Genomic DNA, 27,705 nt, shown 5'->3' with positions numbered 1-27,705 from the left:
ATATTTCCTTTGTTGAATTTGAGGCAACTTATTACAGCACTGTAACTGTGTTTCTGGTAAATCCATTCAAATTGTAATTAACTTCATCTAATTTAAATTGGATATTATCTCAAATGATTTTGTTCTCTTTTTTATTACTTACTGTTTTATGTGTTATTCTCATGTTTTGTTGCCTTTGTAAAGCACTGTGATTTGCCTCCTTGTTTGGGATGTGCACGCTATTCAAATAAAGCTATCATGCCTTCATGCAGTGAGTTAGCCAAAGCAAGGCATTTACAGTAAATGTAGCAGAGTAAATGTTTGACTCATTGGAACACAGACAGGAAGTGCAACACTTTATTCTGAAAGGATTCACAGGAAATGCTAGTATGCAGTTGTGTGTATGAATATGAACAGTGTTGTATGAAGAGAGCTGCAGTTACTCACTCTGACCACTGGAGGAAAACTTTGGAGGGAGAATGAAGAGAAATTAAAAGTTTACACAAACGTCATCAATAAAAACAGTCGAGCAGAAAACGAATCATCTGTGGAGTCCAGAGTGTTTTCTTTAGCGCCACCCTCAGGACAAACTCACATCCTACAGAGAACACAGAGACACTGAGGAACCAGGTGACCAGAGCCCAAACCCAGGATAAAGAGGTTTAGTGAATGTGGTGTTGAAGGTGTGGAGGTGGATCAGTGTGTCAGAGGAGACTCTGAAGAAGGACAGAGTGCCAGCAGGACAGTCCACATACACTGCTACTCTGTTAGAGACAGAGGAGGAGGAGGAAGAGGAGGAGGAGGAGGAGGATGTTCCTCTGTTATTGTGCCACACAGTGTAACCACCATCAGAGCAGTTCAGACTCCAGGACTGATCATTCCTTCCAAACACACAGTCCTCTCTGACTCCTCTCCTCCTGATTCCTCTGTAACTCACTGATATATAAACCCATCTTCTCCACTCGACCTCCCAGTAACAGCGACCAGTCAGACCAGTTCTACACAGCAGCTGAGGCCAGGGGTCAAACCTGTCTGGATGATCAGGATATGACTGATCCTCCTCCACACGTGTCACCGTCCTGCTGTTGTCAGACAGTTTGAGGTGTCTGTTCACTGTGTTTGTGTCGATTGTGAGTTCACAGGAATCTGATGGAGAGAAGAAGACACAATACAGCTGCAGTTATTCATCTATCATCACTCTGATGATGACATCAGAGATTTGAATGAGTGATGTCACAGTTTGAAGATCAAATGAAAAACACACTTACACTTCCTCAGACCTGGTGTCAACCATCGGACTCCAGCAGGCTCCACCCTGAAAGGAGGAGGGGGGTCAGAGCAGCACTTCCTCTTTCACCATGGAAACATGGACATTACATCACTCTCATACACACAGCTTTGTTATTGTCTCCACATGGACTGACATGTTCATCACTTATTATTAATCAGCTGATATTGTTTTAGTTCAGTGTACCTGAGCAGGTGGTGTTTCAACAGTTTACTGTGGGTTCATCACCACCACACAACACTTGACCATTACAGTCAGCTGATCCATTGTCAATATACAAGTATTGATTATTGGAGCTTTGAAACCACCTGTTTTACTCCTGATGAGTGACCTCCTTTGTTTGTGTCATAATGACTGTTGTCTGTCACAAGTAAAGGAGACACAACCTCTGATGGAGGAGGTCGGGGTGGATGGTTGGATGGGTTAGGGTTGCTGTTCACATCCTGTCTCCTAGCAACAGTCAGCACTGGTTCTTATCATCTGTAATCTGGAGCTGAAAATATGACAGTAGTAGTAGTACAGTAGTTTCTGTGGTGAGTCCCACAACCAGTCGACTCTTATCAGCCAGGGAACTCTCTGTCATTATTTGATATGAGCCCACGAACCAGAGGGCTGCACCATGAAGCCAGTTCAACAGAACCAGTCTCTCTTTGTCTGAGCTGACTCAACAAACCCTAAAGTCTCAGTCAGAGATAACAGACACCATGAAGGTGGTTGTCAACTGTCTGTTAACTCAGGCTTTCTTCTTCAGGCTCTGCACGTTCACATAAAACAAGTCAAATGATGCGTTCAGCGCATCAACTGAACTTGAAAAGTAAAACAGTAAAAAGCAACACTGTGGCTTCAGTTACAGCCAGAGAGGAGTGTTTGCATTAATATGACTAACTGTGTGAACTCATATGTGAATATATTTATGTGACCTCTCTGTTTATTTCTAACGTGACAGCTGCTCTTTCTACAGCTCTGAAACTTTAAACTTGATGCAGCAGATTTAAAGCTTTTACTCAAGAACTGCATTTACTGTCCCTTAATGAAGGAGACACAGACATCACTTAAGTTTGGGGGCAAATTAAAATGAAATGAATTTGACTGATTGAATATTATCTGTGATAAATAACAAGGGACTAATTAATGTTCTAATCAGTGTTCTATCAGCTGTAATATACCAGCAGGGTAAAACAGACTTGAGCCAATCAGGGGCAAACATAAAACCTAATCCACAATGGTAACGTTATGATGGTTTGAAGGAATTATATCACATGTCATATGACAGTAAACATCATCCTGATTAATAATATAGTCACCTGTTTGCTACCTGTGATTTTAAAGAAGCTTTTTTCAGAGCCAGCGTGGACAGATGGACCAGAGGACACAAATATATTCAGTAGTTCAGTGAGAGCAACAACAACCTTACAGATAAAATAAAACAATGTTACTCAGATTTTCAGCATCACTGATGGACTCTAGGTTCCTGTGTTAAAATAAAGTGACCTGATAGAGACAGTAAACACTACTGTAATCACAGCTTCGTGCGGGGACATGTCTGAAACCCTGGCTTTAGACTCAACTCAACATATCTGGCTAAGCCACTGATCTTGCTTCGTGGTACAGCCCTCTGCAGCGTGATGATGTTGATGAATGCCAACGCACCATGAACCTCCAACGTGTCAGGATACACCACTGTCCTATTATCCAATGTTGAAACAAGACAAGGCTCCAGAAACATTTCATCACCTTCCCTCCCTGTTTTGGCCCATCCTGGCTACTGTCCCCTGACTACTTGTGTCTGTATTGATGGTCTGATGTGGGACACAAACAGTTTGATGAGTCAGTGTTTATCAGCTGTGGTTGTTTGAGGTCAGCTTGGTGTGTCAGGGTCATATGAGCCAGGCTGACAGTGTGACAGAGACAAAGTTTCCAGCTCTACCTCCTCTATCAGACTGAGTGTGTGTGGCTGCAGCAGGCCTCTTCATACCTGAGAGTGTCCAGTCTCCAGTGTGGATCCTTCAGTCCAGCCGACAGCAGCTTCACCCCTGAGTCTCCTGGATGATTGTAGCTCAGGTCCAGCTCTCTCAGATGGGAGGGGTTGGAGCTCAGAGCTGAGGCCAGAGAAGCACAGCCTTCCTCTGTGATCAGACAGCCTGACACACTGCAAACACACAAAACAACACACATGTCACATAATGTGAGGGTGGGTACCACAGTACTGCCATACTGTCGCCTACTGTGGGGTTACATCAACATTATTACTGACTTTGTTCTAGTCCCAACCAAACACCCACTAATGTCCACCAACTATCTGACAACATTACTGATTCCTCTCTGATATTTCAAGTTCCAACAACAGAGAAAAAAACAAGATAAAACATGTTGATGGAAAGAGACTGAAACACAAAACACAAGTGGTTTGAAATCATATCAGCAGAGACAATCCTGTGATGGTTATGAGTTAATCAACTAATGTAAATCAGGATTTAAGTGGCCATCAGTTGAACATGATGATGAATCCTGACCTGAGAGTTTCCAGTGTACAGTGTGAACTCTTCAGTCCATCAGACAGAAGCTTCACTGCTGAATCCTTCAGGTGGTTGTTACTCAGGTCCAGGTGCCTCAGACTGGAGGACTGGGAGCTGAGAACTGAGGACAGAGCTTCACAGCTTCTCTCTGAGAGGTTACAGACACTCAGCCTGAAGAGACGATAATGGTGAAAAAACAAGCAATTAGTTGAAAAGACAACAGAGCATTTAGGTTATGATATATGAATCCAACTGTCTCTGTACTTACAGAGCTTTGTTGGAGGCTTTGACCACTGGCAGCAGCCTCAGAAGAGCCTCCTCTGAAGCAGAGTATTTCTTCAGGTCAAACACGTCCAGATCTTCTTCTGATGACAGTAAGATGAAGACCAGAGCTGACCACTGAGCAGGAGACAGTTTATCTGTGGAGAGACGTCCTGAACTCAGGGACTGTTGGATCTCCTCCACTAGAGAACGATCATTCAGTTCATTCAGACAGTGGAACAGGTTGATGCTTCTCTCTGCAGACAGATCCTGGTTGAACTTCTTCTTGATGTACTGGACTGTTTCCTGATTGGTCTGTGAGCTACTTCCTGTCTGTCTAAGCAGACCTCTTAGGCTCCTCTGATTGGTCTGCAGTGAGAGACCCAGGAGGAAGCGGAGGAACAAGTCCAGGTGTCCATTTGGACTCTGTAAGGCCTTGTCCACAGCACTCTGGTGGAGATACTTCAGATTCTGTTCGTCTCTGAAGTCTTCAGACCACCAGGATGTTGTTTGTTGTTCTTCCATCAGATTGACTCCAGAGTTGATGAAGGTCAGATGGACATGAAGAGCAGCCAGAAACTCCTGAACACTCAGATGGACGAAGCAGAACACCTTGTCCTGGTACAGTCCTCTCTCCTCTTTAAAGATCTGTGTGAACACTCCTGAGTACACTGAGGCTGCTCTGATATCGATGCCACACTCTGTCAGGTCTGATTCATAGAAGATCAGGTTGCCTTTCTGCAGCTGATCAAAAGCCAGTTTTCCCAGAGACTCAATCATCTTCCTGCTCTCTGGACTCCAGTGATGATCTGTCTCAGCTCCTCCATCATACTTGATGTTCTTCACTTTGGTCTGAACCACCAGGAAGTGGATGTACATGTCAGTCAGGGTCTTGGGCAGCTCTTCTTCCTCTCTGCTCTTCATCACATCCTCCAGAACTGTAGCAGTGATCCAGCAGAAGACTGGGATGTGGCACATGATGTGGAGGCTTCGTGATGTCTTGATGTGGGAGATGATTCTGCTGGCCTGCTCCTCATCTCTGAATCTCTTCCTGAAGTACTCCTCCTTCTGTGGGTCAGTGAACCCTCTGACCTCTGTCACCATGTCAACACAGTCAGGAGGGATCTGATTGGCTGCTGCAGGTCGTGGTTATCCAGAGGCGAGCAGAGGAAGCAGTTTCCCCCTGATGAGGTTTGTCAGCAGCACATCCACTGAGGTGGACTCTGTAACATCAGTCAGGATCTCATTGTTGTGGAAGTCCAGAGGAAGTCGACACTCATCCAGACCGTCAAAGATGAACACAACCTGGAACTCTTCAAACCTGCAGATTCCTGCTTCTTTGGTTTCAGTAAAGAAGTGATGAACAAGTTCCACCAAGCTGTACTTTTTCTCTTTCAGCACATTCAGCTCTCTGAAAGTGAATGGAAATGTCAACTGTATGTCCTGGTTGGCTTTGTCTTCAGCCCAGTCCAGAGTGAACTTCTGTGTTAAGACTGTTTTCCCAATGCCAGCCACTCCTTTGTCATCACTGTTCTGATTGGTTCATCTCTTCCAGGTGAGGCTTTAAAGATGTCTTCTTGTCTGATGGTTGTTTCTGGTCTGTGTGGTTTCCTGGATGCTGTTTCAATCTGTCTGACCTCATGTTCATCATTGACCTCTGCAGTCCCTCCTCTGTGATGTAGAGCTCTGTGTAGATCTGATTCAGAAGGGTTGGGTTTCCTGCATTAGCGATCCCCTCAAACACACACTGGAACTTCTTCTGCAGGTTAGATTTCAGTTTACGCTGACAGACTGCAGAACGACTTCCTGAATGAACACAACAAAGAAGATCAGTAAGACAAAGAAAATATTTCAACATGTCATTTCCTCAAATAATGAGTATATGAATATATTTTGGTCCGTCTCTTGAGACATTAGTAAACGTCCCATTTATCCATCATGTTAAATCTTTATAGAAATCCTCTTACCGCTCTGCAGACAGTCAGCCAGCTCCTCCTGCTTCATTCTCCTCAGGAAGTTCAGTGTGATCTTCAGAAATGCCTCTCTGCTGCTCCTCCTCTGCTCTTCATCCTCACCTTCCAACACCTCCTCATCCTCCCTCTGACTCTCTAAGCATTCTGGGTAATCTGAACTCAGAACCTTCTGGATCTTCTTCAGCTCGTTCTTCACAAAAGTGAGGATGTTCTCCTCCAGCAGCTGGAACAGAATATTATATGAATGACACACTCAAACATCAGATCCATGTTGGACACACTGACAATCCACTGGTATAAAAAGTGCAGCATGGAGATGACTGTGAACAGAATAGGTGTCAAAGTAGTTGCTGTACATGTACAGACCATAAATATGGAGTCCAGGTGTGTTTGATGCTGCCGGGCAGACTGAGCACTGGGAACCTCTGAGCTCTCCTGGTCCACTCTGTGGAGGAATCATCAACAGTGAGCTCACATGATGTTTGCACCAGGAGACTGTAGAACTTATATCATTTACAAAAACACGCACAGACCAGTTAGTTAAAGACGTGTTCTGTCATGATTGATCAGAATGAAAACCAGATGTAAACAACACTGTAAATGATGGACACCTGATTCTGTGTCTCATGACTGAGGATCACAGCAGTTAGTTCATCTGTTTCAATCAACAGTTTCGTTCACTTACAGCAGGTCAGAGGAAGGACGTCCATCTTTGAAGTTAATCAGACGACCCTTAGACCAATCACTCTTCATGGACACACAGCTGGGTACAGGGGACTTTTCTCTCTGCTGCTGGAAACTGATAGAAACACTGACATTTACTGAACATACAAGATTTCTGTCTCTGATTTCAAAGGTTTTATTGGACAGTAACAGTTAGTTTATTTACCATTTTATCATGTCTTTGAGACAAGTCTTGCTTATAATGCTCATTTAACCAACATTACAATGGGATACAATAACTAAACAACTAGAATCACATCAGGGGGGTATTCCAGAAAGCGGGTTTAGTGAAAACTCTGAGTATGTTAACCCTGAGATGAGGGAAACTCTGAGGATGTTAACCCTGAGGTGAGGGAAACTCTGGGTTTTCAGCTCCAGACAGAGAGGTAAGTCAAACTCTGAGTCAATCACCATGGCAACTGACTCTGTGAACCTAACCTGCTCACTGGCAGGTTTTCTATAAGAAACCCTGAGTTCACCCTGTCTCCTCCCTACTGCCGAGCCTGAAGCAAGCTGGCAGACACACATGGGTTGCTCATATGTAGGAAATGTGATTGATATCGAGGCAGAATTAATTCACAATGCTTTACGCTGGGAGAGGATCTTCAGACCCCGTTTAGATGTGCTGTCTTTCATCAGACTCAATCATTTACTGGCCACACATGTCAAATCTGACACACTGCAGACGTGCGCTCTCATCAGAGCAAATGTTTTTTGTGAACGGTAGCTTTTTACATGATATTGGTGACCTACAGTACATAATGACATAGCCACTGAATGACAGGTTATTGAAGCTACTTTGTTTAATAAATCAAATATGAATCAAACTAAATGAAGCTACAGTCATGGCCAAGTCAAATGTGCCTTACCTGTTTGAATGATGTTTTTATATTTCATTTTAAGCTGCTTCCAAGTGTGTTTTTCCCCTGTGAGATTGAACCTACATGAACATCAGATTTTATTCAAAACCACTTTTTCACCTGTAAGCTATGATTTTAATTAAGTGTGGTTAAATGTTAAATTAATGGACTAGTGCATTCAAACGTACGCGTTGACTCGGGCAGCAGGTTTCTCCCATGATGCCTCTCTCTCTATTCATGAGCACCTCCAATTCCACAGGTGTAAAATAAGTTCATCACTTTTTCTCTCTGGTTGCCATGGTCACTCGAGGTATCGGGGCTCCACTGATGATGACTTTTTATTGTGGTTGTGCACGTGCTTAACTCAAGGTGTACCTACTCAGAGTTGACTGAACTAATTCATATCAGCTGTTCTGGAACCGGATACTCAGAGTTTCCCAGCTCAGGGTAAGTCAAGTCAGAGTTCAGGATCAGACTCAGTTTGTTGAACCTCCTACCTGGAATACCCCTCTGATGTGACACTTGTTTGTATTTGGTGTGTGATTGTTAAAGCAGTGTGTTGTTAGTCAGATGTGTTCAGACTTTACACTGTTGACCTGCCACATCACTTCGAATTGAGGTTTGGTTTAGGCCACAGCACACCTGAGGAGACCTCCTCAACTAGTCCCCAGTGCACTGCAGAGTTAGGGTTAGGTCCAGAGGGGTACTTCCTGTCTGTCATCAATCCTAATTTAGTTTTCCAACACCACTTCTCTTCTTTGTTCTCCACACTGACTCCCAGCCTCAGCTCACATCCAGCTCAGGACTCTGGTGCTGGTCTACAGGGAAGTGAGGGGACCAGGGGCCTCATGTACAAAGACTTGTGTGGATTTCCTACTGAAACATGGCGTACGCTTAAATCCAGAAAACGTCGTATGCACAAAAACATCCAGATGTATGAATCTGTGCGTACACATGAATCCAAGTACATTTCCTTTGTACATCCCAATCAATGTGGAATTGAGCACACATGTTGGAGACCCCTCCCTGTCCACACCTCATTTAAATATGCAAATCATATTTAAATGAACCCTGCACCTGAGATTCCCCTCTCTGCATGATCAGAAAACTAAAAAAAGGGATTGAGTAAAGAAAAAGAAAAACTTCACAGAATGCAAATTGGAGCCGCGACTCACTGAAGTGGAGGTGCGCAAAAAATGTACTTTTTGGCACGCTGTCCTCCGGCATCAATACAAAACGCAAGAGGAGTGAGTGGGAGAGTGTGTGCGAGGCTGTCAATGCTGTGGGGTCAGAAAAGCGCACACACGCAGAACTAAAAAAGAACTGGTCCGACATTAAGGTGGACGTGAAGCAGAGGACGGCTGCCCACCAGTGACACTGCTCTCTTAGTGGTGGTGGGAGCACATGTGGGTGACTCAGATTACCCCCAAGGTAAATACCTATACATTTGTGTAACTCATACGGGTCAGACAACAGGCTGCTCACAGCCCTATAAGATAGAGGTTCATGCGTAAATGTTGTATGTATGGTATTATTTGGTTTGAAATAAAGCTTTTGAATTTAAATTTAAACATGTCAGTATATCAAAGGTGTGTTAATTGTTCATGTGTGTCTGATGTGCACATCACTCTGAGGACTAATTGTTTTCACATGTATTTATTACAGTTTCCCAGCATCACCTCTAAGTGTTGCCAAAGGATCAAGGCAAGGCAAGGCAAGGCAAGTTTATTTGTAGAGCACAATTCGTACACAAAGTAATTCAAAGTGCTTTACAGAACAAGAAAATGCATTAAAATCACAATACAAAATAAAAACATAAATAATCATTATAAAATGAACTTTAAAAGAGAAGAGTGCAGATAAGATCCTTTCAGTCATATGCACAGTGAAATAGAGCTGTTTTGAGCCTAGATTTGAACATTGTCAGAGTAGAGGCCTGTCTCACATCTTCAGAAAGACTGTTCCAGATTTTAGCTGCACAAAACTGGAATCCTGATTCCCCATGTTTAGTCCTGACTCTGGGCACCAGCAGGAGGCCGGTCCCTGAGGTCCTCAGAGTCCGAGATGGTTCATATGGCACTAACATGTCAGAGATGTACTTTGGTGCTAGGCCGTGGAGAGACTTGTACACAAGCAGAGCTGCTTTAAAGTCTATTCTCTGAGCCACAGGAAGCCAGTGTAGAGACCTGAGCACAGGACTAATGTGCTCGTACTTCCTGGTTCTGGTCAGGACCCGAGCAGCAGCATTCTGGAGGTACTGCAGCTGTCTTACGGCCCGTTTGGAGAGGCCAGTGAGCAGGCCGTTACAGTAGTCTAACCTGCTAGAGACAAATGCATGGATCAGTCTCTCCAAGTCAGGTTTAGACACTATACCTTTGATTTTGGCAATGTTTTTTAGATGGTAAAAAGCTGCTGATGTTATTGATTTGATGTGGCTGTTAAAGTTCAAGTCTGAGTCCATTATTACCCCGAGATTTCTAGCCTGATTTGTAGGTTTTAGAGAGAGAGACTGGAGGTGACTGCTGACACTTTCTCTTTGTTTCTGTGGACCAAATACGATGACTTCAGTCTTGTCTGAATTTAGCTGGAGAAAGTTGTTTTGCATCCACACACTGACCTGTTGGATGCAGTGACAGAGTGAATCCACTGGTCCATATTCACCTGCTGTCAGTGAGACATAGATCTGAGTGTCGTCTGCATAATTGTGGTAGGACACATTATTACTTTGTATTAACTGGCCTAAAGGCAGCATGTAGAGATTGAACAGAAGGGGTCCCAGGATTGACCCTTGGGGCACCCCACAGGTCAAGGCCATGTGGTCTGAGACACAGTTACCAATTTCAACAAAGTACTTCCTGTCTTCTAGATAGGACTTCAACCAATTTAGGGCAGTGCCAGAGATGCCCACCCAGTCCTCTCTCTGTGAAAGGATCTCATGATCGACAGTGTCAAAAGCAGCACTCAGATCTAGCAGGACTAAAACTGAGATTTTGCCTGCGTCAGTGTTCAGGCGGATGTCATTTGTCACCTTAATAAGAGCGGTCTCAGTGCTGTGATGGGGTCTAAAACCTGACTGGAAAACATCAAAGGAGTTTTTCATTAGGAGAAAGTCAGTAAGCTGTTGGTAAACAACTTTCTCAAGGACTTTGCCTAAAAACGGCAGATTTGAAATGGGCCGGTAGTTGTTCAGTACTGTGGCATCAAGACTGCTCTTCTTTAGGAGAGGCTTTATGACCGCAGTTTTCAAGGCCTTTGGGAATGTTCCAGATTGTAGTGACATGTTAACTATGTGAGCGAGTGGTGGTAACTAACTGCTCGGCACAGACTTTAGAAATCTAGTGGGTAACACATCGAGGCAGCATGTAGACGAACTCAGACTGGTGATGGTCTCTTGGACAGTTTTGTCAGTTACAGGTGCAAAATGAGTCAGCTCTAAGTGTCTAGGTGGCTGCAGGGTTGTTACTGGTGTTGTGGAATTGATGGCATTTTTAATGGTCTGAACCTTGTCGCAAAAGAATACTGCAAACTCATTACACTTAGATGTGGAGATCAGTTCCAGCGGCAGTTGAGCTGGAGGGTTTGTTAATCTGTTCACTGTTGCAAGTAAGACACGCGAGTTGTTACTGCAGTTTCCAGTAATTTCAGAAAAGTACCTCTCCCTTGTTCTACGTAAGATCCGGTTGAACACGTACAACTTTTCTTTATAAATTTCATAATGAACATGAAGCTTCGACTTGCGTCATTTCCGCTCGGCCCTCCGGCACTCCCTTTTCTGTGCCCTGACCGAGTCGTCATTCCTCCATGGCGCCTTCTGCTTATTTTTAACCATTTTAACCTTCACAGGGGCAATGGTGTCCAGAACATTCAAAACACTCAAAGTAACAGAGTTCAACAAATCATCAACATTAGAACATGAGGCATTTTCAGAGTTTATCATTTCCATAAACAGAGCACCTGTGTTGTTATTTATGTGTCTCCTCCGAACAACTGCAAGACTAGCCGGTGGTTTGGGAGAAACAGACCGGTCAAAGAAGACACAGAAATGATCAGACAGAGCAACATCAACCACACTGACGTTTGAAATATTAACCCCCTTTGTAATGAGCAGGTCCAGAGTGTGCTGCGTCACATGCTGAGTCAGGCCAAAGGTTTCAAGGACAGCACTGAGCTCTTTAGCATTTCTGTCACAGACATTATCCACATGTACATTAAAATCACCTGTAATGACCAAACCATCAAAGTCTGTGCATACAATTGAAAGCATCCTGGTAAAATCATCAATTAACTTTGACGGTGCTGGCTTGTATATAATTACATAGAGTATGGACGGAGATTGTTTTAGCTCCATTTTAAAGGATACATACTCAAATGATGAAAACACCCCAAATGACAACCTGTGCATAACCATATGATCTCTAAATATTGCACAGGCACCTCCACCCTTTTGTTTCTCGTGTTTCAGATTCGAATTTGTAGTTGGGTGGAGCTGATTCCGTTAGAACAGCATTACCTGTGTTTTTGTCAAGCCATGTTTCAGTTAAAAACATAAAATCAAGATTATACGAAGAGATCAAATTATTAATTAAAAATGATTTGTTAGACAAGGATCTGACATTAAGCACAGCAAGTTTCAGATTAGTTTCAGTAGGACTGGACATTATCTCCTTACAAGGGATGTGGATTAAATTTCTCTGATTGGACAGTCTAACTGTCCTTCTGTAATCTGGTCTATGTGGTGTGGCTGTAGATATAGCACTAGGGGAGAGTATTGTCTCACAGGGCCCCAGCTTGATATTACCTTTATCATGGCTGAAAGTCCTGGGACAGCAGAGGCCCTGTGCATCCTAGCTCTTAGGGATACCAGCTCTGGGGGCAGGCAGGGGAGGACGAGCAGGGGGAAGTTTGGGTGATGGACCAGATGAAAACCGAGGGGGAGGAGCTGGGGGAGCTTTAGTTTGTGAAGCAGGAGAGTTGAAGCTCCTGTGTGACTTGAGGGGCACAGTTTTATACGGGGGAGAGTTCAGCATAGTTGGTGATAGAAGTCTTGACCTTGCTATATTAGGGGTGAGGGGAACCATCTTAATCCCTGATTTGATCAGGCTTTCAAGATGGTTGGGAAGGCCCATGGGGGAAGGTGGGGATGAAAAGGAGAGGGAGAGGGACAAGTCTCTAGAGGGGTAGATGTGGCAGGGGGGGCCCAGGGCTGGTCTGTGGGTAGAGGAGGTGATGGGGGTGCTGCTGGGTCTGAAACTTCTGCTGGGGCCGTCACAGACAAGTCCAAGGCCTGTGATGAGGGCCCGGGGGGAGGTGGAACCGATGGCGGGCCTGAATCCTTCGCTGGGGGCAGTGGAGGCTGTTGTGGTGCAGCTGGTGCTGAAACACTGGCTCGGTCTCTGGCTTCTGCGACAGAGATGCTTCTCTCGTTCCTCTTTTCTCTCACTGGTCTCTCAGGACCCTGTCCCGGCCCATTCTGATGCCTCAGAGCGTGGAGGAGGTGTTCCGTCAGCACTCTCCTCCCACCTCTGCACAGGTGTGGGCCCTTTCCCTTGAACAGGTCCTCTCGTTTCCAGAACAGATAAAAGTTCTCAATGTAGTGCAATCCTCGGTGCGCACACTCTTTGGACAGCCATGTGTTCAGCTGAAGCAGCCGGCTGAACTTGTTTATCTTCCTGTCTATGTTTGGAAGAGGTCCACTAATGAATGCCTTGACCTCCACTTTATCAAGCTCCATGAAGAACTAAGTGAAATCCCTTTTCAAGATTTCAGTCTGTTCCTTTCTGATGTCCACTGCACCCACGTGCACGATCAGCTGTTTGGGAGTTAGGGAGTTTCAACCTCAGTGCCACAGGGTTTATCACCTTAGATATGGGGAAAGGACCCACAAAACGAGGAGCCAGCTTACGGGACTCAACACGCAGGGTGAGATCCTTGGTGGACAACCAGACTCTTTGACCAGCCTGATACAGGGGAGCCGGGGTCCGACGCCTATCAGCGAACTTCTTAAGACGAGCAGCACTCTGAAACATGACTTGGCGAGCCCAACTCCAAGTCCGACGGCACCGACAAACCAAGGCCAGAGCTGAAGGAACCCGTGACTCACCCTCCAGGGCCGGAAACAGGGGGGCTTGGTAGCCATAAGCACACTGGAATGGAGAGAGACCAGTAGAAGAACAAGGCAATGTATTATGAGCATACTCCACCCAGATAAGCTGTTTGCTCCAGGAGGTGGGGTTCTGTGAGGCAAGGCAGCGCAGTCCAGTCTCTAGCTCCTGATTGAGCCGCTCCGTCTGACCGTTGGACTGCGGATGATATCTGGAAGAGAGGCTGACAGTGGCTCCCAACAGTGCACAGAACTCCTTCCAGAAACGGGAGACAAACTGGGGGCCGCGATCCGAGACCATATCACTGGGGAAACCATGGAGATGGAAAACATTGGAGAGCACAACCTCTGCTGTTTCTTTGGCAGAGGGTAATTTTGGCAGAGGAACAAAGTGCACCATTTTAGAAAATCTGTCCACAACAGTGAGTATGACTGTGTTACCTCCGGAGGGGGGTAGACCAGTGACGAAGTCCAGGGCGATGTCAGACCAGGGTCGGCGCGGAACAGGGAGTGGGCGCAGGAGACCAGCAGGCCGGTGGCATGGGGTTTTATTGCGGGCACAGACTGGACAAGCCGCAACATACTCCCCCACCGCTTTCTCCATGGAGGCCCACCAAAACCGCTGCTTAATGATGAAAATCGTCCTACGTACTCCTGGGTGACAGGAGAGACGGGAGGTATGGGCCCAGTGGATCACTTGAGAATGGAGAGGAGAAGGCACAAACAGCCAGTTCGGGGGGCAACCCTCCGGAACAGGAACATTAGCAGAAGCCTGTCTGACTCGTTCCTCTATGCCCCATGTGAGAGCTCCCACCACACAGGATGGGGGTAGAATGGGAGAGGGAGATTCAGGAGCAGCGGCAGAGCAAAACTGGCAAGAGAGAGCATCAGGTTTAACATTCTTAGAGCCAGGACGATATGACAGGGTAAAGTGGAATCTATTAAAGAAAAGGGACCACCTTGCCTGACGTGAATTCAGTCTTTTGGCAGTACGCAAGTACTGCAAGTTCTTGTGGTCGGTCCATACCAGAAAAGGCTGCTCCACTCCCTCCAACCAGTGAGGTTGGCCATTCCTCCAGAGCCACCTTAATAGCCAACAACTCCCGGTTACCCACATCATAGTTCCTCTCAGCTGGAGACAACTTACGGGAGAGGAAGGCACAGGGGTGCATCTTGTTGTCCTCCTTGGAACGCTGAGAGAGTATCGCTCCAATCCCAACATCTGAAGCATCCACCTCAACCACAAACTGCTGATGTGGATCAGGGAGAGCCAGTATCGGGGCAGAGGAGAACCTTTCCTTGAGAGTCATGAAAGCCTGATTGGCTTGGGGATTCCATTGGAACCTGCTAGCAGGAGAGGTTAGAGCATGCAGAGGGGCAGCAATGGAGCTAAAATTTCTAATAAATCGTCTGTAGAAGTTGGCAAACCCCAAAAAACGCTGAACCTCCTTGCGGCTTCCTGGGGTGGGCCACTCTGAGACTGCTTTAACCTTAGCTGGGTCCATTTGAATATTGCCCACGGAAACAATAAACCCCAGGAAAGACACAGTAGGGACGTGGAACTCACATTTTCCAGCTTTGACGAAAAGCTGGTGGTCGAGGAGGCGCTGGAGGACCTGATGGAAATGAAGAATGTGCAATTGCTCATCCGGGGAGAAGATGAGGATGTCGTCCAGGTAGACAAACACGAAGATGTTAAGCATGTCCCTGAGCACATCATTTACCAGAGCCTGGAAGACAGCTGGAGCATTGGTTAAACCAAAAGGCATCACTAAGTACTCATAGTGTCCACTGGGGGTGTTAAAGGCTGTTTTCCATTCATCTCCCTCCCTTATCCTTACCAAGTGATAGGCATTTCTCAGATCTAACTTGGTAAACACTTTAGCTCCCTGCAACAGTTCAAAAGCAGAGGAAATGAGAGGGAGGGGGTACCTGTTCTTTACGGTTATGTCGTTAAGGCCCCGGTAATCGATGCAAGGGCGGAGGGACTTGTCCTTCTTGTCCACGAAAAAAAAACCAGCTCCTGCTGGAGAGGATGAGGAATAAGGCCAGCTTTCAGTGCTGAATCCACATACTCCTTCATGGCCTGCATTTCTGGAGCAGAGAGAGGATAGAGCCTTCCTTTGGGAGGAGAGGTTCCACGTAACAGGTCAATGGCACAGTCATATTCACGGTGAGGAGGCAGGGAAGTGGCCTTAGTCTTATTAAAGACTTCCTTCAAATCATGGTAACACTGTGGTACTTTAGAAAGGTCAGGATAATCAGATTCGGGAGTGACTGAAACAGCAGGAAGGGCTGGAGGAGAGATTACAGGTGGCGACTGAACGGGAGCAGGGCAGAATGGAAAACACGTCTTAGAGCACTCAGCTCGCCAGCCCAGAATTCTCCCCGATGACCAGTCAATGTGTGGGTTGTGATGCTTGAGCCATGGGAAACCCAGAATGAGGGGGTGTTGAACAGACTCAAACAAGTGAAAACTAAGAGTCTCTGTGTGGTTATCAGGAAATGCCAATTGTACAGACTGAGTGTAATGTGTAATGTGACACAAGAGGTGACCATCCAGGGCACTGGCTTCAAGGGGTTTAGACAAAGAAATGAACTCTAAGCCTAGTTCTTTGGCAACTTTAAAGTCCATCAAATTGGCATCTGAACCAGAGTCAATCAAAACAGTACTGTTCATAGTCTTGGTGGGAGAGGTGAGTGTAATATGATGCAAGGAGCGAGAGGGACTTACAGACAGAAATGTGAGGCTCACCAGCGCCCTCCTGGTTACTGATGAGCCTGGTCTTTTACTGGACAGGTAGCGATGAGATGTCCCAGCTGAGCGCAGTAGATACACCGCCCCTCCCGCAGGCAGCGCTGACGCTCCTCTGGGGAGAGCCTGGTTCTGCCCAGCTGCATTGGTTCCTCCACAACAACAGGGGGCGATGGAGAGGGCGAAGAAGGGCACTGTCCAGAAAAACGCCAACTGGGGGGTGATGACCTCTTGTGGCTCGGCGGAGTAACAGCACCTCTGGGCCTCCTCTTCTCTCTCTCCCTCTCAAGAAGCCGCTTGTCAATCTTGATAGCCAAGGCAATCACAGAGTCCAAATCTTCTGGAAGATCGAGTGGAGCCAGCTGGTCCTTTAATGGATCAGACAGTCCGAACAGGAAAGAGTCTAACAGGGCGGCGTCATTCCAACCGCTGTCTGCGGCAAGAGTGCGAAATTCAATGGCGTAGTCAGCAACTCTTCTCTCACCTTGTCTTAGACTGGAGATGGCTCTGGCAGCCTCTCTACCAGGAGTGGTGTGTTGAAAAATCTTGGTGAAAGTCCCAGAAAACAGCTTCAAAGAGTCACAAATGGGTGAGTGTCTGCTCCACTCTGCCGTAGCCCATGCTTCAGCTCTGCCGGAGAGGTGAGAAATGATAAAAGCAACCTTGGACTGCTCCGTGGGGTAGGCAGCAGCCTGGAGCTCAAAATGCAGACCACACTGGACCAGGAATGCCTGGCAATCACCTGAGTCTCCGGAAAAATTGTCTGGTTTGGAGAGGTGAGGAAACGGAGCTGAAGGAGGAAGAGGCATGGCTGCTGGGGGTGGACTTACAGGTGGAGGAGAAGACCCAGGAGGCGGCCCAGACTGGAACTGCATCTTCTGAATATTGCCCGCTAAACAACAGATCTCTTCGCCAAGAGATGTCATTATTCTCTCCTGGCGCTCTGCCATTTCCTTCATTTCTTGGCGGAGAATAGAAAGCTGCTCCTCCTGTTGGTGAATCCTACTCCCTTGGTTTTGGAGAGCAACCCGCACAGGATCTGAGTCTGCTGAGTCCATGCTGGCCAGTTCGTACTGTTGAAGTTGAACTGATAGGACTCAAGAGCAGGACTCAACTCAGGTTCAGTTCACAACAAAAGTCTTTAATGAAAAAAGGCTGGTTCGGTACACGGGAAGGCAGTCAGACAAGGCAGAGGTATCCAAAAAACGCTAAGGCAGAGGCAGGGTCCAAAAAACAGAACTAGATCATACACTCTCGAGACTCACACTGGGAAAAAGGCTGGGACGCTTACAGGGAACTGAAAAGACGAACTGGCAGAGACAAAGGGATGCACACAGACTAAATACACAAGGGAAGGTGGGATAATGAGACACAGGTGACACTAATCAGGGCGGGGCAGGTAATCACACAAGGCGGGAAACACAGGAGGACAGGAGGTGAGGATCTGGAATGACAGGAAAATACAAAAATAAAACAGGAAGTAATCTTCTTGTGGTCGGTCCATACCAGAAAAGGCTGCTCCACTCCCTCCAACCAGTGAGGTTGGCCATTCCTCCAGAGCCACCTTAATAGCCAACAACTCCCGGTTACCCACATCATAGTTCCTCTCAGCTGGAGACAACTTACGGGAGAGGAAGGCACAGGGGTGCATCTTGTTGTCCTCCTTGGAACGCTGAGAGAGTATCGCTCCAATCCCAACATCTGAAGCGTCCACCTCAACCACAAACTGCTGATGTGGATCAGGGAGAGCCAGTATCGGGGCAGAGGAGAACCTTTCCTTGAGAGTCATGAAAGCCTGATTGGCTTGGGGATTCCATTGGAACCTGCTAGCAGGAGAGGTTAGAGCATGCAGAGGGGCAGCAATGGAGCTAAAATTTCTAATAAATCGTCTGTAGAAGTTGGCAAACCCCAAAAAACGCTGAACCTCCTTGCGGCTTCCTGGGGTGGGCCACTCTGAGACTGGTAGGAAGTAATCAAAATGCACAAAGACAGAAAAATATAACAATACTCAGGGACTAGATGTTACATTTCCTCTTTGATAAAGCTTATAGTTAGGGCTGGCTCAGGCTTGCCCTGTACCAGCCCCTAGTTAGGCTGACTTAGGCCTAGTCTGCCGGAGGACCCCCCTATAATACGCCGGGCCCCTTCTCTCCTTCTCTCTCTCTCTCTCTCTCTCTCTCTCTCTCTCTCTCTCTCTCGTATCCTATTACTGCATCTTGCTAACTCGGCCATTCTGGATGTCACTAACTCGGCTTCTTCTCCGGAGCCTTTGTGCTCCACTGTCTCTCAGATTAACTCATATCACAGCGGTGCCTGGACAGCGTGACGTGTGTGGTTGTGCTGCTGCCGTGGTCCTGCCAGATGCCTCCTGCTGCTGCTGCTGCCATCATTAGTCATTAGTCATACTTCTACTGTTATTATACACATATGACTATTGTCACACATGTATACTGCCAGATATTAATATATACTTTCAACATATTGTACCGCAGTAGCCAGAACTATAACTATAATATTATTACTTTCAATAATGTTGTTGTAAGCTACTGTCATTACCTGCATATCTCTCTCTCTCTCTCTCTCTCTCTCTCTCTCTCTCTCTCTGTCTCATTGTGTCCCTTTCTCAGCATTCTACATAAGTCCTCATGAACGCACTGGTCACCTCTCGTTTGGATTATTGTAACTCCCTTCTCACCGGTCTACCACACAAACTCATTCACCGTTTACAAACCATTCAGAACTCTGCTGCTAGAATAATCACTCGCACAAGGTCCTCTGATCACATTACTCCAGTCCTCATCCAGCTCCATTGGCTCCCTGTCCAGCAAAGAATACAATATAAACTCCTCCTGATAACATTCAAAGCCCTCCATAATATCCCCCCTCGTCCACTCCGTTCTTCATCGGCTGCTCTGCTCACCACACCTCCTTTCAAACTCAGTTCTTTTGGTGCTCGTGCTTTTAGCTGCTCAGCTCCCAGACTTTGGAACACTCTCCCACTACACATCCGTAATCTGGACTCAGTTGATACCTTCAAGTCACACCTCAAGACACACCACTTCAAAACTGCCTACTCCCTTTAATCCTAATAGTTTATCTATCCGTTTAGCCATCTCTATTTGTATGTTCTCTATATTTATTACTTGTACATTTATTTTGCTATTTCTATGTTCTGCATGTTTGTTATTTGTATATTTATTATTTGCTACTGTACTGTTCTTATGTTTTCTGTTATTTACTTGTAAGGCGACCTTGAGTGCCTTGAAAGGCGCCAAACAAATAAAATGTATTATTATCATTATTATTATCATTATTATTATTATTATACGGATTACTGTTAATTTATTATGCTGATCTGTTCTGTACGACATCTATTGCACGTCTGTCCGTCCTGGAAGAGGGATCCCTCCTCAGTTGCTCTTCCTGAGGTTTCTACCGTTTTTTCCCCGTTAAAGGGTTTTTTGGGGAGTTTTTCCTGATCAGCTGTGAGGGTCATAAGGACAGAGGGATGTCGTATGCTGTAAAGCCCTGTGAGGCAAATTGTGATTTGTGATATTGGGCTTTATAAATAAAATTGATTGATTGATTGATTGATTGATTGATTGATTGATTGATTGATTGATTGAACGAACTGTAGCTCTCTGACACATGTTCAGTTGTTTATTTTCTGATGACATCGACCTGATGCTGTTCAGTTTGATTGAACCTGTTGTCAGTCACTGTGGACTGTAATGTCCTCTGTTCCTCACTGATTGCCTGTATTCATACAGACTGTGATGACTGTAGTTTGGACACATATCAGATCATAGAATCTCTTCATGTTTTATCCAGGAAGTGACTGATGACCTGACATGTAGTTTTAGTTTGACTCTATGGTCCTTTTCACCCAACAGGACAAAATATCAGCAGCCTCCACTGCCCACTTTTCTTTATAGAGAACTTAAATATCAGCAGCAGGAGACCAGTTATACTGGGAAGCTGTCAGCTTCATTTGACATTTAATGTCAGCTTACTGTGCAGCAGAGACTTTTCGTCCTTTAAGATCGATGCCATGTTCATGTGACGGGTCAGTCTGAACGGACACACAGCTGAGGTCAGGGTCAGGTTCAGGTTCAGGTCCAGGTGAGTCTGGTCTCTGATGGATCCTAGCACACAGAGAGGAAGACCAGCAGGGAGGTAAATTCAGTTTTTAGTCTTCAGCCTCAGCAGCTGCTGGAGAAACTATCAGCTATCAACAGGAAAAGGATCAACACAGCAACGTTTAACTAGAACTGAATTTACTGAAGAAAATGTGTGAGTGCTGACAGCTGAAGATTATGGTTTAACAAGGTGGAGTTATGTGTCACATAAGGGGAACTCAACACTATATTTTCTGTCACAGCTGGGATTTGAACTGATAATGTTTAATCAGTGAGGTGCACACTGCACCAAGGAAGCTAATGTCTGACACAGAGATACATGTATACTTGTCTTTATGCTGCAACACATGATTAATTCCTCGTCAATGAATCTGCAGATGATATTCTCGAAAAACAGTTTGATGTACAAATGAAAAAAAGATATTCAGTTTAAAGAGTTGATGAACATGTTGAAGGTGAAACAGGATCAAATGTGATGTCAAGTGTTGAGTGTGATACCTTTTCATGTTGGTGATAACCTGCAGCCTCCTGATGAAGACAGACAGACACACAGACAGACAGACAGACAGACAGAAAGACTCATCATTTAAGTGTTTGTTGTCAGATAAACTTTGTGCTGTGCTGGATCAATGACTGTCTTTCAATGCTCTGTGCAAAGTAGAAATAGAAATACAGCATGAATGGAAACAAGAGATAAAGATGAAGATATAAATAAAATACTAAAATAGACAATGAAATAAATAAAATAAAATATTAAAGTAGACATTAAAATAAAATAAAATAAAATAAAATATTGAAGTAGACATTAAAATGAAATAAAATAAAATATTAAAGTAGACAATAAAATAAAATAAATAATAAAATAGTAAAGTAGTAGTGGATCAGCACCAGGATCACGTTTCTGTCTCAACATGAAGATTAAAGAGGGAAATTAATTCTTTCAAAACTGAACTCAACTTTAAAATAAAGTCAGAAACACCAACATGATAAAAACTAGATCACATATTAAATTCTACTGTGGGTGGATTCGTGGCTCTGCGCTGGATTTCACTGCAGATGTTACTGAGAGGATGATTGTGGTGACTGATTGACTGGAGCACTATCACACACAGGAAACATGGAGACTGTCGGATGTTCAACGGCTCCAGAAAAGTGAGTGGAAGTTAAAAAGAGTGGTCATGTGATCAGTGCAGGATGTTTGTGTTCACATGTGAAACTCTGCAGACAACAAACTGTGCGTTCCAGTCCCCATCCTACCATACTGTTTAGTACGCCAGGAAAAGATTTAGTGTGTCCCAATACACAGTATGTCAAATGCAGTATGCCAAAAATACCAGGATGTTCTACTACATCCTGTCGTGTTTTACAGTTTACAATCCAGCACGCTTTTCTGTTTATTCTGACCCACAACAACTGGAGACGCTCATTTGGTAGATTTGAAAATGAAACCAAACAACACATCAAAAACATCTTCTCCTCAGAAAATTAGAAGGCTATTCACACCATGAATTTGTGCACCCTCTTTAATGTGTGTGTATTAATCAATATTGTCTTCTGGCTCTGTAGATGTGGGTGATAGAGGCGTTAGCTTTGTCTCCATGGTAACAGGTATAGAAGCAGGAGGGTCAAAGTTCAGGGCGTCCTGTTATGAGACAGTAGTCTGTCCTGATTGTGTGCAGACTGCATGGAACAGGAGGTACTTTTTAAGGGCAGCTGCAGGACCTACTAAAAGTAAAAAGGATGTGATTCGGAGCGCACCCAAAGTTTCCTCTGAACAAAAAGGATCCAAAGTGTCCGTGCGTCATGACGCGGAGAGCTCTGCGTGTAAAAGAGATGAAAATACTGAATGTGATTGGCCATGATCGTCTCAGCCTCTATGATGTAACCTCTCTGATCCCAGCACGCGCCCAAGTGCACCACAGGTGCATAAAAGAGCAAATGACCCCAAAGCAAAGAGCATGGATACGAAGAGGTGAAGCTCCGTTGAATTTTTGCCAACAGCCACTAGGGGCGCTGCCGCCATTTTGGACTGTTGAGCTTGGACTGTTGCGCCCAGACAACATGCAAGATGTCAAGGAGAGAGGAGAAAAAAAGTAAAAGAAAACAGTGTAGTGCAATTAACTGCAACAACTATCAGTGGAACACCCCGCACCTGGCCTTCCACCGTTTCCCGAAGAACTCCTGAGGTGTAAGTTTTAAAGTGTTTTAATATCAATTTAATATGCCAGTTTTGGAGGGAAGATAACGCTTGCAAAACTGCACTTGTCAATGCACTGAAACAGGAGATAGTAATCACATTATTTTTATTCACATGGATGAGCTTTTATTTCTTATAATGCTTTTGTTTAACATAAAATGTTAGAAGACAAAGCAACAGATGAAAAAGAGTTTATCATTAAAATATACATAGTATTATTTTATTATTACTATCCCCTATGAAAGAACAATCAGCACTTTGCATACTGTACATAGTACTGTTTATTGTTTATTGTTATATATATATATATATATATACATACATAAAGCTCTAAATGGTCAAGCTCCGTCATATCTTAGAGCGCTCATAGTGCCATATTATCCCACCAGAACACTGCGCTCTGAGAACGCAGGGTTACTCGTGGTCCCTAAAGTCTCCAAAAGTAGATCAGGAGCCAGAGCCTTCAGCTATCAGGCTCCTCTCCTGTGGAATCATCTTCCTGTTACGGTCCGGGAGGCAGACACCGTCTCCACATTTAAGACTAGACTTAAGACTTTCCTCTTTGATAAAGCTTATAGTTAGGGCTGGCTCAGGCTTGTCCTGTACCAGCCCCTAGTTAGGCTGACTTAGGCCTAGTCTGCCGAAGGACCCCCCTATAATACACTGGGCACCTTCTCTCCTTCTCTCTCTCTCTCTCTCTCTCTCTCTCTCTCGTATCCTATTACTGCATCTTGCTAACTCGGCCATTCTGGATGTCACTAACTCGGCTTCTTCTCCGGAGCCTTTGTGCTCCACTGTCTCTCAGATTAACTCATATCACAGCGGTGCCTGGACAGCGTGACGTGTGTGGTTGTGCTGCTGCCGTGGTCCTGCCAGATGCCTCCTGCTGCTGCTGCCATCATTAGTCATTAGTCATACTTCTACTGTTATTATACACATGTGACTATTGTCACACATGTATACTGCCAGATATTAATACATACTTTCAACATATTGTACCACAGTAGCCAGAACTATAACTATAATATTATTACTTTCAATAATGTTGTTGTAAGCTACTGTCATTACCTGCATCTCTCTCTCTCTCTCTCTCTCTCTCTCTCTCTCTCTCTCTCTCTGTCTCATTGTGTCATGTGGATTACTATTAATTTGTTATGCTGATCTGTTCTGTACGACATCTATTGCACGTCTGTCCGTCCTGGAAGAGGGATCCCTCCTCAGTTGCTCTTCCTGAGGTTTCTACCGTTTATTTTCCCCGTTAAAGGTTTTTTTGGGGGGGAGTTTTTCCTGATCAGCTGTGAGGGTCATAAGGACAGAGGGATGTCGTATGCTGTAAAGCCCTGTGAGGCAAATTGTGATTTGTGATATTGGGCTTTATAAATAAAATTGATTGATTGATTGACTGTACAAACTGTAAATAAATCTTTATTCCTGACTATGTGACATAGCCATTAATGTGTTTCTAGGTAAAATATTGGTTTTTATTTTTATTTTTTATTTTTGGTAGATGGGCTTATGGGGTGATTTTGAAGGAGTAATTAAGTTAATCTTCTCATAAGTGGATGTAATATGTAAAGATGCCATCTAGGCCATTTTTCTTCATTTCGTTTTTTAAAGTCTATATTTCGCTTTACAAAAACGTGAAAAAGCAGCTGTGACCAAGCTATCACGAGGTGAGTAGTATTGTAAGCATAATTAATAGTGATATACTTCAGTTTGTCTGTGTGTTTTTGTATGCAAGCAGGTCTGCTGCGGTCTGCTGACAGTCCAAAATGGCGGCGGTAGGACGAAACCATGGGCGAGTCTGTTGCTATGGGGCATTCTATTGAGCTTGGCCTCTTGGTATCCATGCCCTTTGACTAAAGCAAAGAGCATGGATACCAAGAGGCGAAGCAAAATTTAGATAAGATTTATTTACAGTTTGTACAGTAAAGGGACAGTAATAATAATAATAATAATAATAATAATAATAATATAGGCTATTTTAATATGATATATTTTAATGCTAAAGGAGTAATCAGTTCTGATATGAATGGTCCAAGAGGCCATATATATATATATATATATATATATATATATATATATATATGTATGTACGTATAAAATACCTGATATACAAAACAAAACTGGCATATTAAATTGATATTAAAACACTTTAAAACTTACACCTCAGGAGTTCTTCGGGAAACGGTGGAAGGCCAGGTGCGGGGTGTTCCACTGATAGTTGTTGCAGTTAATTGCACTACACTGTTTTCTTTTACTTTTTTTCTCCTCTCTCCTTGACATCTTGCATGTTGTCTGGGCGCAACAGTCCAAAATGGCGGCAGCACCCCTAGTGGCTGTTGGCAAAAATTCAACGGAGCTTCGCCTCTTGATATCCATGCTCTTTGCCCAAGGTGCGTTTTGCGCGCTCTCGACCCCAGTGCACTGAACAGGAAGTAACTGACTGCGACCTGTGCACGCCGTCCCCGTGCACATGCGTGGACCTCTAACTTTTCTTTCACAGTCTAAATAGTTGGTCACAAACTGAGAGAGTAAGAAGTGAAGAGTGTTAAAGTCCGGACTGAAGAGTTTGTGTTCTTCTTCAGAGGGTTTGGAGGGACGTGTCTGTCCGGTCCTCACTGATCCTCCTCTCATGGTGGAAACTGAACTCCACTTTAACAAGTTTCTACAGGAAGTGAACTAACAAAGAGTCATTCAAGAGTCACACAGTGAAAAGTGTCAAAGCTTACAAACCTTTAGATGGAGACAAGAAGCTGCGACACGACGACGAGCACACAAAGTGAAACTAAAGTGCCAACAGGAAGGAAGGGGCGATGACAAACAGCTGCTCTCACATCAGTCTCATTCTTCACATCCACCCAGTGCCGCCTCCACACTGCAGGTGGCGCCCTCGGCCCAAATATACAGCAGCTCCAATATGAATGGACAGCAGCAGAATCTTCATATAGTCAGTGAGACATATTAATACACAGCTGCCCAAATGTCTCTTACAGTCCTTCTGTCAGTGAGTTCAGACAGATTAAAGCCAGATGTTAGGTGTTAGTATTCTGACTGAGAGGCAAGCTGAGGATTGTTTTATTTATTTAGAGGCTGATGTTGGCCAAAAGTTCATCTGCTCACTGCAAGATATGATCTCCTACACACAAGACATTATCCTGACTGAGGACATATTATCTTCTACATACCAGATCATGTCTCCTAACATGTGTTCACTATCTCCTAACCTTATGCACACCCACTTCAGCACTGAGATATTATCTCCTACGTAGGAGATGTTGCTTTTAAAGTCACATGATGTTGAACTTGTGTTTGAGGAGAGACTCCTTCAGTGTGAACAGGAAGTGCACAAAGTTCTGTTAGAAAACAAGCAGAGCTCCATCTAAGAATCTGTTTCCATTCTTACTGTCTGCTGACTGTTGGTAATGACTTCATTCAACATGTTGCATCAGTCATGTGAGGGTGAACACGTGCACATCAACACCACCACTGTAAATAGTGGGAGAAAAGGAGGCAGCCACTTCCATCAGCTGAGAGCTGGCTGTAAAGATCCTGCCGACACATTGGAATGATCCAGAGGAAACAAACGGCCTCTGGACTTTAGTTTAGAGTCACAACAGTCGCTGCTTCACACATCTATCAGTGTATAAAACAGCTCATCAGTGTGTAGGAGAAGCACAGAGGGTCAGTTATCATTCATGAAGGTTCCTGCTGTCACATGAAAAACTGGAGATGTCTTCCTGCTGGAAAACAACTTCCTGAAGAACACCAAGTATTTAGGAGTTTTACTTCAGTCAAAGTACTTATACCTGAGAGTTTGAACAAAGTACTGTTGTATTATCACAAGTATGAAGAGTAAAAGTACTCCCTGTTCTCTTATTAGATATGATTGACTTCTGCTTACTGATGTAGTTACATCTGAATGTTGTAGCTGCTGCAGATGGAGCTAACGCTAACTACTTCTACTGTTTGCTAGTTGAATCAGCAGTAATGCATCATAGTTTATATAGAGTGTGAAATCTTAAAGGCTCTGCACACCTGTAGTCCACCTACACAGGTGAGTTCACTTCTGTTGCCTTGTTAGTGCCCAGCTTGATTAACAGCTCTCTCACCTTCCATCTGTAAAGTGACTGAAGCTGTCAGATAAATGTAGTGCAGTAAAAGTACCACATGTTCCTCTGAGATGTAGTGAAGTAAAAGTACAACACGTTCCTCTGAGATGTAGTGCAGTAAAAGTACAACATGTACCATCAATCAATCAATCAATCAATCAATCAATCAATCAATTTTATTTATAAAGCCCAATATCACAAATCACAATTTGCCTCACAGGGCTTTACAGCATATGACATCCCTCTGTCCTTATGACCCTCACAGCTGATCAGGAACAACTCCCCAAAAACCCTTTAACGGGGAAAAAAACGGTAGAAACCTCAGGAAGAGCAACTGAGGAGGGATCCCTCTTCCAGGACGGACAGACCTGCAATAGATGTCGTACAGAACAGATCAACATGATAAATTAACAGTAATCCGTGTGACACAATGGGACGGAAAGAGAGACTTTCTTATACTTTATGCCTGTGCCATTTGTAGATACTTAGTTATACATAGTTATATGTAGACAATAGACAATTTTACTAGAGAAAACAAACCCTGTTGCAGTCTCCATCTGCACTTTCTACTCTTTTTGAGATGCCCTGTCAAATACTGTCATTATTTTTTTCCTGTGTGCAGGCCTTTCCCTGCCCATCAATTGTTGTTGACCCACAGTAAGCATCCAGACTAGACTAATTTGGCAATTCATCATGGTACAGCTTTTGTTCTGTCCTCTTATTTTAAAGAACCAATCCAGAATGGCAACCATAGTACAAATACTACAAATACTTTTTTTATTGTACTGGATCAAATTTTGGG

General features: G+C 44.5%; 1 protein-coding gene and 1 pseudogene across 2 annotated transcripts in view; both read right to left on the bottom strand.

Annotated features, from left to right (window-relative positions):
• LOC125903025 (NLR family CARD domain-containing protein 3-like) overlaps nt 1–25,607 on the bottom strand; it is a 73,175-nt gene extending 47,568 nt beyond the window's left edge. The window contains exon 1 of one of the 2 annotated variants that reach the window (XM_049599610.1): nt 25,528–25,607. The gene's annotated coding sequence lies outside the window, so the exon portion shown is untranslated. The remainder of the gene's footprint in view (nt 1–25,527) is intronic. The other variant, XM_049599612.1, reaches the window with a different exon arrangement.
• LOC125903022 (NLR family CARD domain-containing protein 3-like) lies at nt 323–25,621 on the bottom strand (annotated as a pseudogene).
• Between the last annotated feature and the right edge of the window lie 2,084 nt (nt 25,622–27,705).

This window comes from Epinephelus fuscoguttatus, linkage group LG16, assembly GCF_011397635.1.
Source record: "Epinephelus fuscoguttatus linkage group LG16, E.fuscoguttatus.final_Chr_v1".
In the NCBI taxonomy this organism is placed as follows: domain Eukaryota; kingdom Metazoa; phylum Chordata; class Actinopteri; order Perciformes; family Serranidae; genus Epinephelus; species Epinephelus fuscoguttatus.
This window is presented reverse-complemented; position numbering and strand designations above follow the sequence as displayed.